This window comes from Staurois parvus, unplaced genomic scaffold (assembly GCF_062004578.1).
Source record: "Staurois parvus isolate SC_StPar_1 unplaced genomic scaffold, SC_StPar_1.0 ptg000389l, whole genome shotgun sequence".
Classification (NCBI taxonomy): domain Eukaryota; kingdom Metazoa; phylum Chordata; class Amphibia; order Anura; family Ranidae; genus Staurois; species Staurois parvus.
In genome coordinates this window covers 3,031,987-3,048,349 of record NW_028318185.1, presented here as the reverse complement: position 1 = coordinate 3,048,349, position 16,363 = coordinate 3,031,987, and the positions used below count along the sequence as shown (strand labels likewise).

Genomic DNA, 16,363 nt, shown 5'->3' with positions numbered 1-16,363 from the left:
GGCGGCACTGACGGGCACTGATAGGCGGCACTGACGGGCACTGATAGGCGGCACTGACGGGCACTGATAGGCGGCACTGACAGGCACTGATAGGCGGCACTGACGGGCACTGATAGGCGGCACTGACTGGCAGCACTGATAGGTACCACTGATTTGCATTGATAGGTGGCACTGATGGGTGACACTGAAAGGCAGCTCAGATGGGCACTGATCTGTGGCATTGATGTGCACTTGTAGGCACTGATATGTGGCACTGATGAGCACTGACAGTAGGCACTGATGGACACTGACAGGTGGCACTGCTTGGGCTACACTGATCATCAGGGCACACTGATCATCAGTGCTCTGATGATCAGTGTACATGTCCCCTCCGCGGAATGCTGATTACCGGCTCTCCTCTCCTCTGTCAGCGTGACAGCTCGAGAGGAGAGAAATGCCGATAACCGGCATTTCCCTGTTTACATGTAATCAACTGTGATTGGACACAGCTGATCACATGACCAAACTGACATCTTCGGCTCTTTTCGTGGATCGGTGGGACACAGCGCACCGCCCGATCGCCGTACTGCGCGCTCCGGGAGCCACGCATGCACGGTTAGAATGGGAGGACGTCATATGACGTCCCCCCAGAACGAGAGAACCACCTTGCGCCCGTCATATTACTATATGGCGGGCGGGAGATGGTTAAATGGCAGTAAAGTCACTTTGTATATTTTTTACCTACAGGTAAGCTTATAATCAGGGACGGACTGACCATTCGGGCACCCGGGCACTGCCCAAGGGCCCAGGGTCAGTAGGGGGCCCCATGGTACCTTTTATAGGCTTTTTTGGGTGTACTTTGAGTGTGGGCAAGGACACAGGGGCCCCATGATTCCCTATTGCCTGGGGGCCCCATGAGTTGTCAGTCCGCCCCTGCTTATAATAGAGCTTACCTGTAAGTAAAATGAATATCTCCTAAATGTTCACCATTAGTAGACATTCTATTGAGCAGCAGCCGGTAACAATACTGCTCATGCGCTCTGAAGGAACGGCGTACCCGTGCCATTCCTTCAGAGCTGTGTGCCATGGCCGTAACTCCTGCATCGTCATTGGCGGCTTGGCCATTCATGCAGCCGCAGCCCGTGAACATGGAAGAAAGTCCGGTTGAAGATGGAAGCCTTCTGTAGCGGTGACAGCATACCACTAGAGTGCTTCGTTCTAAGGTAAAGCTGGCTATACATGTATAGATTTTCGTTCAAGAATTTTCGTTTCATTATCTAACCGTTGGTGGGGTCAAATTGATGTTTGTTTTCGACAGCAGTGATGGGAAAATTCCAAGGGGCAGGAAGGAAAACTTTTTTTGATCAAACAAATTTTTGGCCAGTGTATGTGGTTATCATTCAGAAATTACATTCATTTTAAAATCAAATGTTAAAAGCAAAAGACAATTTTCGACATTTGTCCATTCATCGAATGTTCAATGAATTTTTGTATGACTTTTCTTACGAATATTCTCTTCTGAAAATCTACATGTGTATGGCTAGCTTAAGTCTTTCATAATGTGCTAGTATGAGTTGCATACTAACACATTATGATATTACCTTGGGGTTTTTTGTAATGTGTTTACTATCACTTTACAGGATAACTCTATTTCCCTGAAAAAAAAATTGTAAAAAAAATATATTAACCACTTCCTGTCCGGCCCATGTAGATAAACAGCCGTACAGGAGCGCTGCCGAAGCAGGTTGACGTTTCTAAACATCACCCGCGTTCACTGCCTGTGCACGTTCCCTGGGAGGACACAGCGGGCACCAATCGCTGTACGGGACCTGTGTGAGGTCCCGATTCATGTGAACACTGATTGGCCAATCAGTGATCACATGAACAGTAGTAAACAAGATGTAATTTCCTGACATCATTGCTTACTACGTGTGAAATTTGTGAATGATCACAGAGATCACATGGTACAAGGCTATTCACAACAGCCTTGTACCATGTGACAAGCTGTGACCAATCACAGCTCTCACAGTATTTCTCACTGGCTGCAAGAATGCAGCCAGAGAGAAGGAGAAATTATTGCTTTTACAGCCTTTATGGGTGTAAAAGCAATCAGTGTAAAAAAAGAAAAAAAAATCTTCATCACTCCCCACAAGTAGTACAGTGTCACTATAGTGACACTGTACTGATAGGGTGACAGTATGTTTAAAAATAAATAAATAATAATATAAAAATAAAATAAAAATGTAAAAAATAATTTTGAAAAATTATAATTTTTGGTTATAAACTAATTTGTTTTGTTTTGTTTTTTTACTAAAAAGATAGCTGAATCCATTTTGACCAAGATTTATGAAGAAAGATTATTTATTTGCAAAATTTTATATAAGAAACACACTTTTTTTAAAAATGTTGGGACTTTTTCATTCATTCTGGACTCCAACCTATCCTTCCAGCCCCAAGTCCAATCTTTAACAAACTCGTGCAGACTCCACCTCCGCAACATCGCTAAAATCCGCACGTTCCTAACCCCAGAAACCACTAAACAGCTCATCCACTCCCTGATCATATCACGACTCGACTACTGCAACTCCCTCCTTGCTGGCCTGCCTCGCCGCTGGCTATCCCCGCTTCAGTCAATCCTGAATACGGCTGCCAGACTCATTCACCTTTCCAACCGCTCCGTTTCCGCCACCCCCCTCTGCCAATCCCTCCACTGGCTTCCGATTGCGCAACGGATCAAATTCAAAATCCTAACACTGACGTACAAAGCTGTCCACCATACTGCCCCGAACTACATCACTGACCTAATATCCAAGTACCGCCCAACACGCACACTCCGCTCCTCACAAGACCTCCTTCTCTCTAGTTCCCTGGTCTCCTCCTCCCATGCCCGCCTCCAGGACTTCTCCAGGGTGTCACCCATCCTCTGGAACTCCCTGCCCCAACCCATCAGATTATCACCTACTCTCCTCTCCTTTAGGCGCACCCTGAAAACCCATCTCTTCAGGGAAGCCTACCCCACCCCCTGCTAACCTGCCGACCTCCTCCTCTCTTCCTACGACTCCATCCCCCACAGCTATCTCCTCCTGTACCACCATCCCCTCCCTCCTAGATTGTAAGCTCGAAAGAGCAGGGTCCTCGATCCCCTCATGTTTTGCATTGTATTGGTATTGTTCTGTCACATGTTCTGTCCCCCTTTGTAATGTACAGCGCTGAGCGAACTATTGGCGCTTTATAAATACTGTATAATTTTACTGATTTTACAAGAAGTCTGCACAATGATACAAATCAATAGGTATTTTACTTTTCGGTGAGATACTCACCAACGGCTAAACACTCCTAAATTGATGCAGACTCTGAAACTTTTCTCATTAGAACACTGAGCGTGCACAGGGTGTTTATAATAAACCAGACCCCCCTTTCAGAATCAGTCCGCAAAGGACATGGTGAAACAAACCGCTATTTCTTCAGAGAAACAAAAGGTAGGAATTTGCTACAAAGTTTTTCAAAATCCCTGCAATGTACATTGAACCCCAGAGGGGTGAGGGAGTTACTCTTTCAAAAAACAAATCCATGGGCCACTCGGTCGTTTTCCACCATCATTCTTCTATGTTTCTATGTATCTTTCCTCTACAGTTGTGTTTCCAGGTGTGGACCCAACTTGTCAAATACCTCTGATGAAAGCTATATCCCAAACTGACATGTTTCTCCCATCGTCACGGCAACCGCATGTCTCTAAAACAAAGCAGCATTTTCTGTAATCTCATCATCTTGAAGCATTATATGGAATGCAGAAGTTCACTCACAATGAGCTAATCCACCCTGCAGACCCAGTCTGTTCCTCAATCAAGAATTAGATGACATCATGCTAAGGAGGACTAGACTCACTTTTTATCCGTTCTCCAGTATGGATGAATCCAAGAGGAAATGTCACTGGTCTTATGGTGGCAGACTATTCTGATGTTAAAGATTTTTTAAAAGTTTATTTAACCGTTTCAATACCATGCAATTTTACCCCTTCCTGCCCAGGCCATTTTTCAGGTTTCAGCGCTTTCACACTTTGAATGACAATTGCGCGGTCATACAACATTGTACCTAAATTAAAATTTTATCATTTTCTTCACACAACTAGAGCTTTCTTTTGATGGTATTTAATCACCACTGGGGTTTTTATTTTTTGCTAAATTAACAAAAAAAGACCAAAAATATTGAAAAAAAAACACATTTTTCTTTGTTTCTGTTATAAAAGTTTACAAATAAATAATTGTTCTTCATAAATTTAGGCTGAGATGTATTCTGCTACATGTCTTTGGTGAAAATAACCCAAATTAGGATGTATTTTTTAGTTTGTAGGAAAGTTATAGAGTTCACAAACTATGGAATAGATCTGATTATTGATCAATCCTGAAGTACTGACAGCCAATCTAATTTCTTGATTTCCAAGAATGTCAGAATAGTACAGATATCCCCAAATGACCCCTTTTTGCAGAGTAGACAGTCCGACGTACTTCATAAGAGGCATGGCGAGTTTTTTGAAGTTGTATTTTTTTGTCATAATTTTTCGGAAAATGAAAAAATTAAAAAAATTATTTTCACAATTTTTTTTTTTACATACTGTCACCAGTGCAGTACAGCATCATCATATAACTGGCATGGTGGTAAACAGGGACACTGACTGGTGACAGTATGAAAAAAATATATGTATATATATATTTTTTTTATTATATTTAATTTTTTATTACATTTTTTTTTTATTTTTTTTAAGATTTTTTTTTCATATTTTACTATGACCAAAGTAGTACAATGTTACCATAGTAACATTGTACTACTTTGGGGAAGTGATCAGTTTTTTTTTGTTTTTTTTTTACACAATTTGCTTATAGCAAAGAATTACTTTGCTATAAGCAAGCATTTACCTGAATGAAATCGATTCATTCAGCTTTTTTTTTTTTTTTTTTCTTTTTTTGTGCTTAGCTGTGATTTGGTCACAGCTAATCACATGACATGTGCATGTGATAAGCTGTGACCATTCACAGCTAGACACTAGTATACAATGGATGGCATCATGAATGAAGCCATCCATTGTATACAACTGTCATGTGACCTGCTGTGATTGGTCATAGCAGGTCACATGGTACCAGCAACGGGAGTCGGTACTCGGATCTGTCATCGGCCGTGTCCTAGGTGCACGGCCGGTGACAGATCGCTCTGCTGCGCCGCTCTGCATTAGCGCAAACTGCGGATGTGCGGGAGCACGCCAAATGGCATGCACCCGGAGTGCAGAGACACTTTTGAAGCCGCCAAACGGCCATTGGCCGGGCGGCTAATGGTTAAAGACAACATTTTTTTTTTAACTGATATAAATAAACAGCGCAAACATAGACCTCTAAATACAATCAATATATAAAGTGCGTACTAATATATCATAAATCATATTAATAGTGAAAATCCATCATAATAGTAAACACTGAAAGTTCGTGAGATATATAAAAAATATCCGTGTAAAGATAAGAAATCCAAAATTCTTCAGATGCAAAGAAACTTCCACCTTCCACCTGTGCAAACCAACATCAATTACACTCACGAACCTTTGGTGTTTACTATTATGATGGATTTTCACTATTAATATGATTTATGATATATTAGTACGCACTTTATATATTGATTGTATTTAGAGGTCTATGTTTGCGCTGTTTATTTATATCAGGTATTGTTTGTGTTTTATCACATTGCACAGCAGCAGGGTAGATCCTGTAGTAGTTTCCTTGGCGCAGGAAGAATTTTTATATTTTTTTTTTTAGTTTGGGTTAGAACAGGGTTTCTCAACCAGGGTTCTGCGGGCACAGGACCCAGTTTGCCCTGGATCAGGGGCTTTAGGAGGGCTTGTGAAGGACAGGCTCTGTGATGATGGAGGGTTAACTCCTATGTGATGGGAAGACTCTGATGTGATGGGCAGGGGCGGACTGACCATTTGGAAACTCGGGCACTGCCGAGGGCCCTGGGTCAGTAGGGGGCCCCATGAGATGCCCCTGGTACTTTTTTCATAGGCTTTTTTGAGTTTGGACAAGGACACAGGGACCCCATGATCCCCTATTGCCCGGGGCCCTATGAGTTGTCAATCCGCCCCTGGTGATGGGGGATTCTGTCATGGGGGTAATCTGATGTGATGGTGACTCTTGTGTATAGGGAGGACTTTAATGTGATGGGGGGACTCTGACATGCGGGGAAGATCTTTAACATGAAGGGTGGACTCTGATGTAATGGGAGACTTCTGGAGTGACTTGGGGGCCTTAGCAGTGATATGGGGCCTCTGATGTGAAAGGGACTCTGATGTGAAAAGGGGACCTCTAAAGCGATGGGAGGACTTCTGATGTGAAGAGGGGGCCTCTGATGTGATGGGATGATCTCTGATGTGATGGAAGGCCTCTGATATGATGGACGGACCTCTGATGTGATGGGAGGGACTCTGATATGATGGAGGGACCTCTGATGTGATGGAGGTACCCCTGATATAATAGAGGGAACTCTGATGTTATGGGGAGCTACTGACGTAAAGGGCACTCAGATGTAATGGAGGGACCTCTGATGTGATGGGGGGGCTGCTGATGTGAAGGGCACTCTGATGTGATGGGGAACCTCTAATGTAATGGGGAACCTCTGATGTGATGGGGGGACCTCTGATGTGATGGGGGGACCTCTGATGTGATGGGGGGACCTCTGATGTGATGGGGGACCTCTGATGTGATGGGGAGCTACTGACGTAAAGGTCACTCAGATGTGATGGAGGGACCTCTAAAGTGATGGCGGGCTCTTTGATGTGATGGAGGTCCTCTGATGTGATGGGGGGACTGCTGATGTGAAGGGCACCCCTTCCTGGCCAGGCCATGTTTTGCAATACGGCGCTGCATTACTTTAACTGACAATTGCGTGCCCATGCCACGCTGAACCTAAATGAAATGTACGTCCTTTTTTTCCCCACAAATTGAGCTTTCTTTCAGTGGTATTTGATCGCCTGTGCGTTTTTAATATTTTGCACTATAAACAAAAAGACCAATAATTTTGAGAAAAAAACTATATTTTTGACTTTTTGCTATTAAACATGTCCAGTAAAAAAAGTTTAAAAATCAAATTTCGTCATAAATTTAGGCCAAAATGTATTCTGCTCCATGTCTTTGCTAAAAAAAAATCTCAATACGTGTAAATTAATTGGTTTACGTGAAAGTTATAGCGTTTACAAATGGCGGTATATATACTGGAATTTTTTTTTTTTTACTAGTAATGGCGGTGTTCAGCGACTGCGGGCGGGCATTCTGACACTAAGAGGAACTGACTTGGTGTCACTAACATTCCCAGTGACACCAATACAGTGATCAGTGCTAATAAAAAGCACTGACACTGTACAAATGGCACTGGGCATGAAGGGGTTAACATCTGGGGCAATCAAAGGGTTAACTGTGCGCTGTGATTCACTCTAAGCACATTGCTTACAAAGGTCTTTTGGTTCTTATCCTTAACCTCTTCACTCCAGCCACATGCAAATGTACGCCCCCCCGATGTCTGGGCCTAGACGCCGAGCGGCCGCACATTTGTGTGCAAATAACAAAAACATATAAGCTGAGAGCGCGCGCCCTGCGCACTCCTAGCACATATGTCCGGTACTCACCAGGGGCGGACTGACAACTCATGGGGCCCCCGGGCAATAGGGGATCATGGGGCCCCTGTGTCCTTGCCCAAACTCAAAAAAGCCTATGAAAAAGGTACCAGGGGCATCTCATGGGGCCCCCTACTGACCCCGGGCCCTCGGGCAGTGCCCGAGTTTCCAAATGGTCAGTCCGCCCCTGATACTCACGGAAAGATCCCAATCTCCTCTTTCGATCGGGACCTTTCCTGATCACGTGACCGTAAAACCCCGCCTCCCGCCTTCTGAAACCCTTAAAGGGCCGGGAGGTGCCGACGCCAAGGGGTTAAGGTGGGCTCTGTATTACTACCATGACCTGATAACCATTTGGATGCAATTTACACCAACTGAGGCTCACTACATCTTTGCCTACCAGTGATCTGGTGGCTCTGCTTTTTACAATAGCTTCTTGTGTTACTTTGGTTTTTGCCCTATGGGATATATGACATTCGTATTATTGAAAGAAAAAGTATCTCCATTTTCCACTCTATTGCTCCAAGCTGTCATCTTTATCATCGAGTGAAATTTCAATTTATTTTTGGCCCGATTTCAACACGTAAGATTAGGGGGTGATTTGCGGCTTCCCAGTTGTTTGTTCGTTCCTGGTGACTTACATCTGACCACTCTTGTTTTTTGGTTGGCACATTCTGCCGGGACTTGGATTCATGTGGTTTCATCCTGGATGTCATCTATTTCATAATTGCTCTGACATATGTTTTTAAACTTTCTCTGTCTTTTTGCCCCCTGAAGATCAAAAATGTGGAATGATCGAAACGCGTCGGAGTAATTTTCTCTTCCTATAAGAATATTGTCAGAGCGATATTACTTTTAAACTCATGTATTTTATATTGAATATGTGTATGTAATAAAGCTGATATTTCTTTTACAAAAATGTTTTCTGGAATATACTGTCAGGAATGGACTCGCCAATGGTGGTGGAACTCACCTGCCTTGTGGGCTGCAGTACCAGGGCTGGCCAGCGGGTGCTCTCAGCAGCCAGAAGCTCACTCCTGCAATCAAGCCATCACCTGAGGCTGATTGCAGGAGGTGTATTTAAGGATTGGCCAGGCCTGCAGTCAGGGCCTTGGTGTATTGTTCCCATGAGCTCCTGTACCTGCATCCTGTCTGCTTCCTGCCTGATCCTGACTCTGCTTGAACTCTGCCTGCACCAACCTCGGCTACTCCTGACCAATCTTCTGCCTACTCCTTGTACCTTGTCTGCCCGTTAGCTACTGACCCGGCCCGTCTGACTACGTTGTGTTCCATATTTATATATATATATCAGTTAAGGTTTGGGTTTGTTGCACCTTGTTGTATGTATTTGTGCTAGTTTTGGGTTTGGTTTGTTGCACTGCGTTTATGTTTGTGTTGCCCTTAATAAATTAGATTGTTTTACACGCTATACCTGAAGTCTGTGTTTCCCTGTGTCGGTCCACACACCTCTGGTCATACCCGGAGCCCTGACATATACGTATAATTCCTTATTGCTGCAAAAAAATCCCACTGGGGGGGTTTGTACATGAATACACTCATGTGTATCCTTCCTTGACTCTTGGTGTGCTTTGTGTATTTCTTTTCTGTGCAGTAATCCAGTGTGATCCTTTCCCTTCCTGTAATAAAGACCGCTCACTGCTCCTTTCTTTCCTTGTGCAGGGTGACTGGTCTTGTCTCCGCCCTCTCCTTTAGTCTTCTACAGTCATCCTGTAGTGGGTGGGGCTGCTGGGCCCCTCCCACTGCTCTGCTTTCTGCACAGCACAGTGATTAGATCACCAGGCAATATCTAGATTTTCAACGGCATTTGCTGCACACAAATGGAATTTATATCCTTTGTGGCTATTGAGGAATAGATTCAAAAGAGAGTTTTTATTCCTGGAGTTCAGCTTTTAAAGCCCTAAAAAAACAAAAGCAGCCCCCACCTCTAAGGACTGCAATATAATAGATTCGTGTTTGGTCCAGAAATGACGTTAGTTGCATGAATGACCATTTCGCGATGCGCAATGACAAAAATCACCGTCTAGAGGGGAGGACAATAGAATGGCAGTTGCAACTGCAAAACAATTTTGAAACCGGCGGGCGGGCGGGCGGCCTTATGTGTTGCCCTGTCCAGTTCAGCTCCATCTGTTACTGCTCTATGGGCCGCCTATCCCTAAGAATGTCTCTGATCAGAGCTGAAGTGTAACAGGAAATGTGACCTCATTCTGCCTGACAGCCACTGACTGCACAGACTGTTTTTGAAAGGAAACAAGAAAGAGTGAACTGCCTTCCCCACAGCTGTATAATAGGCTGATATCACAGAGCCAGCATTCAGATCTCCAGGAAAGTCTGCAAGGATCTGCCACTCTGCTGTGCCGCTCACATGAACAATGACCTTCTAGCCGGCCAGCTTGCTCTACTTCGCCAATTATAACCCACTGCCTCAATGCAGAATATTCCCCGAAGTGACCCAGGAGCAAACACCTGCAACTGACCGGAGGTACTGGTAACTTTTTTTTTTTACTGGTGATACATGACGCTAACGTTTGGGGTTGATACACAGAAAAGTCATTGTTCTTATGTATTCCTTGTATCTAATTAGCATTAGCAGCTTAAGATGGTAAGCCGCTAATTCAGCGTTTGCTTTTGTAGGCTGTCGTCAGATTCATTTGGTTGAGTTAAAGGAGTGGTCTCCAAACTGCGGCCCAAGATCCTTTGTCTGCCTTTATGTGGTACTTGGGGTTCTATTCATCCCACTGACACCAACAATGGGGTATATTTATTTCCACTGATACCTACAGTGGGGTACTATTCCTCCCACTGACACCAACAAAGGGACATTATTCCTCCCACTGACACCAACAAAGGGACATTATTCCTCCCACTGACACCAACAAAGGGACACTATTTGTCCCACTGACACCAATGATGGGGCGCTATTCCTCATACTGACACCAGCGATGGGGCTCTATTCCTCCCACTGCTACCAATGATAGTGCACTATTCCTCACACTGATACCAGCGAAGGGGCACTATTCCTCCACTAACAACAATGATGGGGCACTATTCCTCCCACTGACACCAATGATGGGGCACTATTCCTCCCACTGACATCATGGAAGGGGCACTGTTCTTCACATTGACACCAATGATGGGGCACTATTCCTCATACTGACACCGGTGATGGGGCTCTATTCCTCCCACTGACAGCAATGATGAGGGGCTTTTCCTACCACTGACACCAGTAATAGGGCACTATTCCTTCCGCTGACACCAATGATGGGGCACTATTCCTTCCACTGATACCAATGATGGGGTTCTATTCCTCCCAGTGACACCAATGATGAGGCGCTTTTCCTCCCAATGACACCAATGATGGGGCACTATTCCTCCCACTGACACCAATGATGGGGCACTATTCCTCCCACTGACACCAATGATGGGGCACTATTCCTCCCACTGACACCAATGATGGGGCACTATTCCTCCCACTGACACCAATGATGGGGCACTATTCCTCCCGCTGACACCAATGATGGGGCACTATTCCTCCCACTGATACCAATGATGGGGCACTATTCCTCCCACTGACACCAATGATGGGGCACTATTCCTCCGGCTGACACCAATGATGGGGCACTATTCCTCCGGCTGACACCAATGATGGGGCACTATTCCTCCCACTGATACCAATGATGGGGCACTATTCCTCCCATTGACACCAATGATGGGGCATTGAAGGGGGACAAGGGGACAGTCTGGCCCCCTTGAAGACTGAACTAGCCTATTGTTTAGAAAGTTTGGATACCCTTGAAATATGGTGACACTAAACTCTAAGCATTTCTATTCCAGTTTGTATGTAACTCAAAAAAGTCCCTTCAATTGCTCTCAGCCTCTTCCAAATCTCCACATTTCTTTATTTGCTTCTGTGATCTGACTTCCTGTTAGAAGGTGGCTACGTTTCTTCTCCATAGTCCCACTGTATGTAGGTATGTAAGTAGTCATCCTCTCTTGCTCGCTCCTGAGATGGACTATGGGATTTGTAGTGTGTATAGAGCAGTGCACATGACTGCAACTAATGTGTACAGCTTGTTCCAAACAAACAGAAGTGAGGGGGGAAAGGAGAGGTTTAGGAGCTCACAGAGATGTTACAAGGCAGCAGAAAACACCCTAAGAAGCAATTTCATGAAAAATATATTACATTGATTATTTTGGAGAATAAGGATAATATTTAGTGTCACTTTAGTAGTTAAGCGGGATAATCAGACGCCAATGGGGTATATTTCTTTCCACTGATACCAACAGTGGGGTACTATTCCTCCCCCTGACACCAATGATGGGGCACTATTCCTCCCCCTGACACCAATGATGGGGCACTATTCCTCCCCCTGACACCAATGATGGGGAACTATTCCTCCCACTGATACCAATGATGGGGCACTATTCCTCTCACGGACACCAATGAGGGGGCACTATTCCTCCCACTGACACCAATGATGGGGCACTATTCCTCCCACTGATACCAATGATGGGGCGCTATTCCTCCCCCTGACACCAATGATGGGGCACTATTCCTCCCACGAACACCAATGATGGGGCACTATTCCTCCCACTGATACCAATGATGGGGCACTATTCCTCCCACTGACACCAATGATAGGGCACTATTCCTCCCACTGATACCAATGATGGGGCACTATTCCTCCCACTGACATCAATGATGGGGCACTATTCCTCCCACTGACATCAATGATGGGGCACTATTCCTCCCACTGACACCAATGATGGGGCACTATTCCTCCCGCTGATACCAATGATGGGGCACTATTCCTCCCACTGACACCAATGATGGGGCACTATTCCTCCCCCTGACACCAATGATGGGGCACTATTCCTCCCCCGAACACCAATGATGGGGCACTATTCCTCCCACTGACACCAATGATGGGGCACTATTCCTCCCACTGACACCAATGATGGGACACTATTCCTCCCCCTGACACCAATGATGGGACACTATTCCTCATACTGACACCAATGATGGGACACTATTCCTCATACTGACACCAATGATGGGGCGCTATTCCTCCCCCTGACACCAATGATGGGGCACTATTCCTCCCACTGACACCAATGATAGGGCACTATTCCTCCCACTGATACCAATGATGGGGCGCTATTCCTCCCCCTGACACCAATGATGGGGCACTATTCCTCCTACTGACACCAATGATGGGGCACTATGCCTTCCACTGATCCCAATGATGGGGCACTATTCCACCCACTGACACCAATGATGGGGCACTATTCCTCCCACTGATACCAATGATGGGACACTATTCCTTCCACTGATACCAATGCTGGGGCACTCTTCCTCCCACTGATACCAATGATGGGCACTATTCCTTCCATTGATACCAATGATGGGGCACTATTCCTCGCACTGATACCAATGATGGGCACTATTCCTCGCACTGATACCAATGATGGGCACTATTCCTCCCACTGATACCAATGATGGGGCACTATTCCTCCCACTGACACCAATGATGGGGCACCATTCCTCCCACTGACACCAATGATGGGGCACCATTCCTCCCACTGACACCAATGATGGGGCACTATTCCTCCCACTGACACCAGTGATGGTGCACTATTCCTCCCACAGACACCAGTGATGGCGCACTATTCCTCCCACTGACACCAATGATGGGGCACTATTTCTCCCACTGACACCAATGATGGGGCACTGTTTCTCCCACTGACACCAATGATGGGGCACTATTTCTCCCACTGACACCAATGATGGGGCACTATTCCTCCCACTGACACCAGTGATGGGGCACTATTCCTCCCACTGACACCAGTGATGGGGTACTATTCCTCCCACTGACACCAATGATGGGGCACTATTCCTCCCACTGACAACAATGATGGGGCACTATTAGTCCCACAGACACCAATGATGGGGCACTATTCCTCCCACTGACACCAATGATGGGGCACTATTCGTCCCACTGACACCAATGATGGGGCACTATTCGTCCCACTGATACCAAAGATGGGGCACTATTCCTTCCACTGATACCAATGATGGGGCACTATTCCTTCCACTGATACCAATGATGGGGCACTATTCCTTCCACTGATACCAATGATGGGGCACTATTCCTCCCACTGATACTAATGATGGGGCACTATTCCTCCCACAGACACCAGTGATGGCGCACTATTAGTCCCACTGATACCAATGATAGGACACTATTCCTCCCAAAGACACCAATGATGGGACACTATTCCATCCACTGACACCAATGATGGGGCGCTATTCTTCATACTGACACCGATGATGGGGCTCTATTCCTTCCACTGACACCAATGATAGGGCAGTGATTATTTTGGAGAATAAGGATCATATTTAGTGTCACTTTAATACTTAGGGGGATAATCAGACGCCGTGCAGATGGAACACATGGCTGCCTAGGGTATGAGTTAAACAAAATAACATTGAGTAATGATTAGCCACATTTGGAGCATTGTGCATTATAACAATTGCATGCGACTTGTGCAACTTAAAAACGGAACAGTCTGTGTAGCAATCAAATAATACTCAGCTAGCCTCTAAATTTGTGCTCCTACCCTAAGGGTTTATATTTTCCTGGGCCCCTGCTCTGTATTACGCTTTATCCGGTGAAGCAGAGACTGGACGAATTTTGGTCCACGTATGGCTGTCCCCTGGTTGGTTTCTATCAGGGCTAGTTGAGCTTTATGATATATAAAAAAATTTTCCACAAGGACTGGTGTTTTTAATTGTCTTGGGGGGATTTTATTACGTGGATTATTTTTGGGCTCATGCACACAGGAGCTAAAAAACGCTGCATTTTTATCAGTAAACCTTTTTACTTTTTAAAGGTTTATTGTATACTGGGGTGTATTATTTAACCAGGGCACTTCCACACAGCTGCATAAAAATTAGATCCTTAAAGGGTAACTCCACATTCAGCCCTGGTTCACAGTGATGCGGTGCAGAATTCGCAGCGTTTTCAGCGAATTTCGCACCGCATCAGAAGCGTGCAACGATTTATGCGAACCACTGCTGGTGTGTATATTAAGTTAACAACACCCCGAAAGTGGTCCATAAAAGTGGTGCGATGTGCAGAATCGGATCGCATAGGTGTGAATACCCATGGAATCCGATTCTAGTGCGGACCAAAAAAGGGTCCTGCATGTTTCTGGTGCGGGTGCAGTGCGAATAGAGCCATACAAAATGTACGGCTCCAATCGCACCGCACACAAGTCGCATGTGATTTGTACAGGAATGCGGTGCGATTGATCGCACGGCACTGATGTGAACCCGGGCTCATGGAAAAAAAAATAGAAAATAAAAAAAATTAATATAGTATATACAATTGCTACACAAGTCATATTGTAATGAATCCTTTAGATTGTAAGCTCCACGAGCAGGGCCCTCACATTCCTTCTGTACTGAAAGTATTGTAATTGTACTGTCTCCCTTATATTATAAAGCGCTGCGCAAACTGTTGGTGCTATATAAATCCTGTATAATAATATAAATCCTGTATAATAATAATAATAATATATAAATCCTGTATAATAATAATAATATGAATCCTGTATAATAATAATAATATATAAACCCTGTATAATAATAATAATAATAATATATAAATCCTGTATAATAATATAAATCCTGTATAATAATAATAATAATATATAAACCCTGTATAATAATAATAATATATAAATCCTGTATAATAATAATATATAAATCCTGTATAATAATAATAATAATATATAAACCCTGTATAATAATAATAATAATATATAAATCCTGTATAATAATAATAATATATAAATCCTGTATAATAATAATAATATATAAATCCTGTATAATAATATAAATCCTGTATAATAATAATAATAATAATATATAAATCCTGTATAATAATAATAATATATAAATCCTGTATAATGATAATTAAATGTTATTAAAAACGACCTCTCCTTTTCTGCAGCTCTGCAATTTTCTGTAAAATGCAATATGGCAGCCTGGGGGCGCTCTGTACACAGATGGTATACAGACCTCTCCCCCCAGAAATGTCAATTTCTGCTTGTCTAATTGGTTCACTGATTTTCCCAGAAGCCTGCACTAAGATACAAGTCAGATTTTAGGCATCCCCTGCAACAAAAATGTAGTTTTTGTGAGATACTCCCAAAGGGAGATCACTTCTCACCCCTGGTTCATATCTATGCGGCCATGCAGGCCGCGTTTTGGACGGGCACGAGAGCCCATTCATTTGAATGGACTCCCGTGCCAGTGACATGCAGGGAAAGAAGTCCCTGCACTTCTTTGGAAAACACAGCCCACACGGGAACCTCGGTTCCCAGTACGGTTGCGTTTTCCAGTGTGGGCGGCGTGCCATTAGAATTAATGGCACCCGCCCACGGGTCCGCAATTCTCTGTGCGGGTGGTGTGGCTGCACGGATTTTTGTGCGGATCCGCAGCGGCACCACCCGCACAGATGTGAACCTAGGGTGAAGGGATGCAGACCCTTCCACTTTCCTCATGCAACAGCTTATTGATAATTATAAAGTCACTCCCATTCACATTCACTCTCCACATGGACACAGAGAAGCAAACAGCTATTTCTTCAGAATAACAAAAGGTAGGAATCTGCAACAAAGTTTGGTAAAATCACCGCAATTTCTATTAAT

The 16,363-nt window shown here is 44.4% G+C and overlaps 1 protein-coding gene across 2 annotated transcripts in view; it reads left to right on the top strand.

Annotated features, from left to right (window-relative positions):
- Window positions 1–9,757: 9,757 nt before the first annotated feature.
- TMEM71 (transmembrane protein 71) overlaps window positions 9,758–16,363 on the top strand; it is a 68,056-nt gene continuing 61,450 nt past the window's right edge. For both annotated transcript variants that reach the window (XM_089685940.1, XM_089685941.1), the window contains exon 1: window positions 9,758–10,127. The gene's annotated coding sequence lies outside the window, so the exon portion shown is untranslated. The remainder of the gene's footprint in view (window positions 10,128–16,363) is intronic.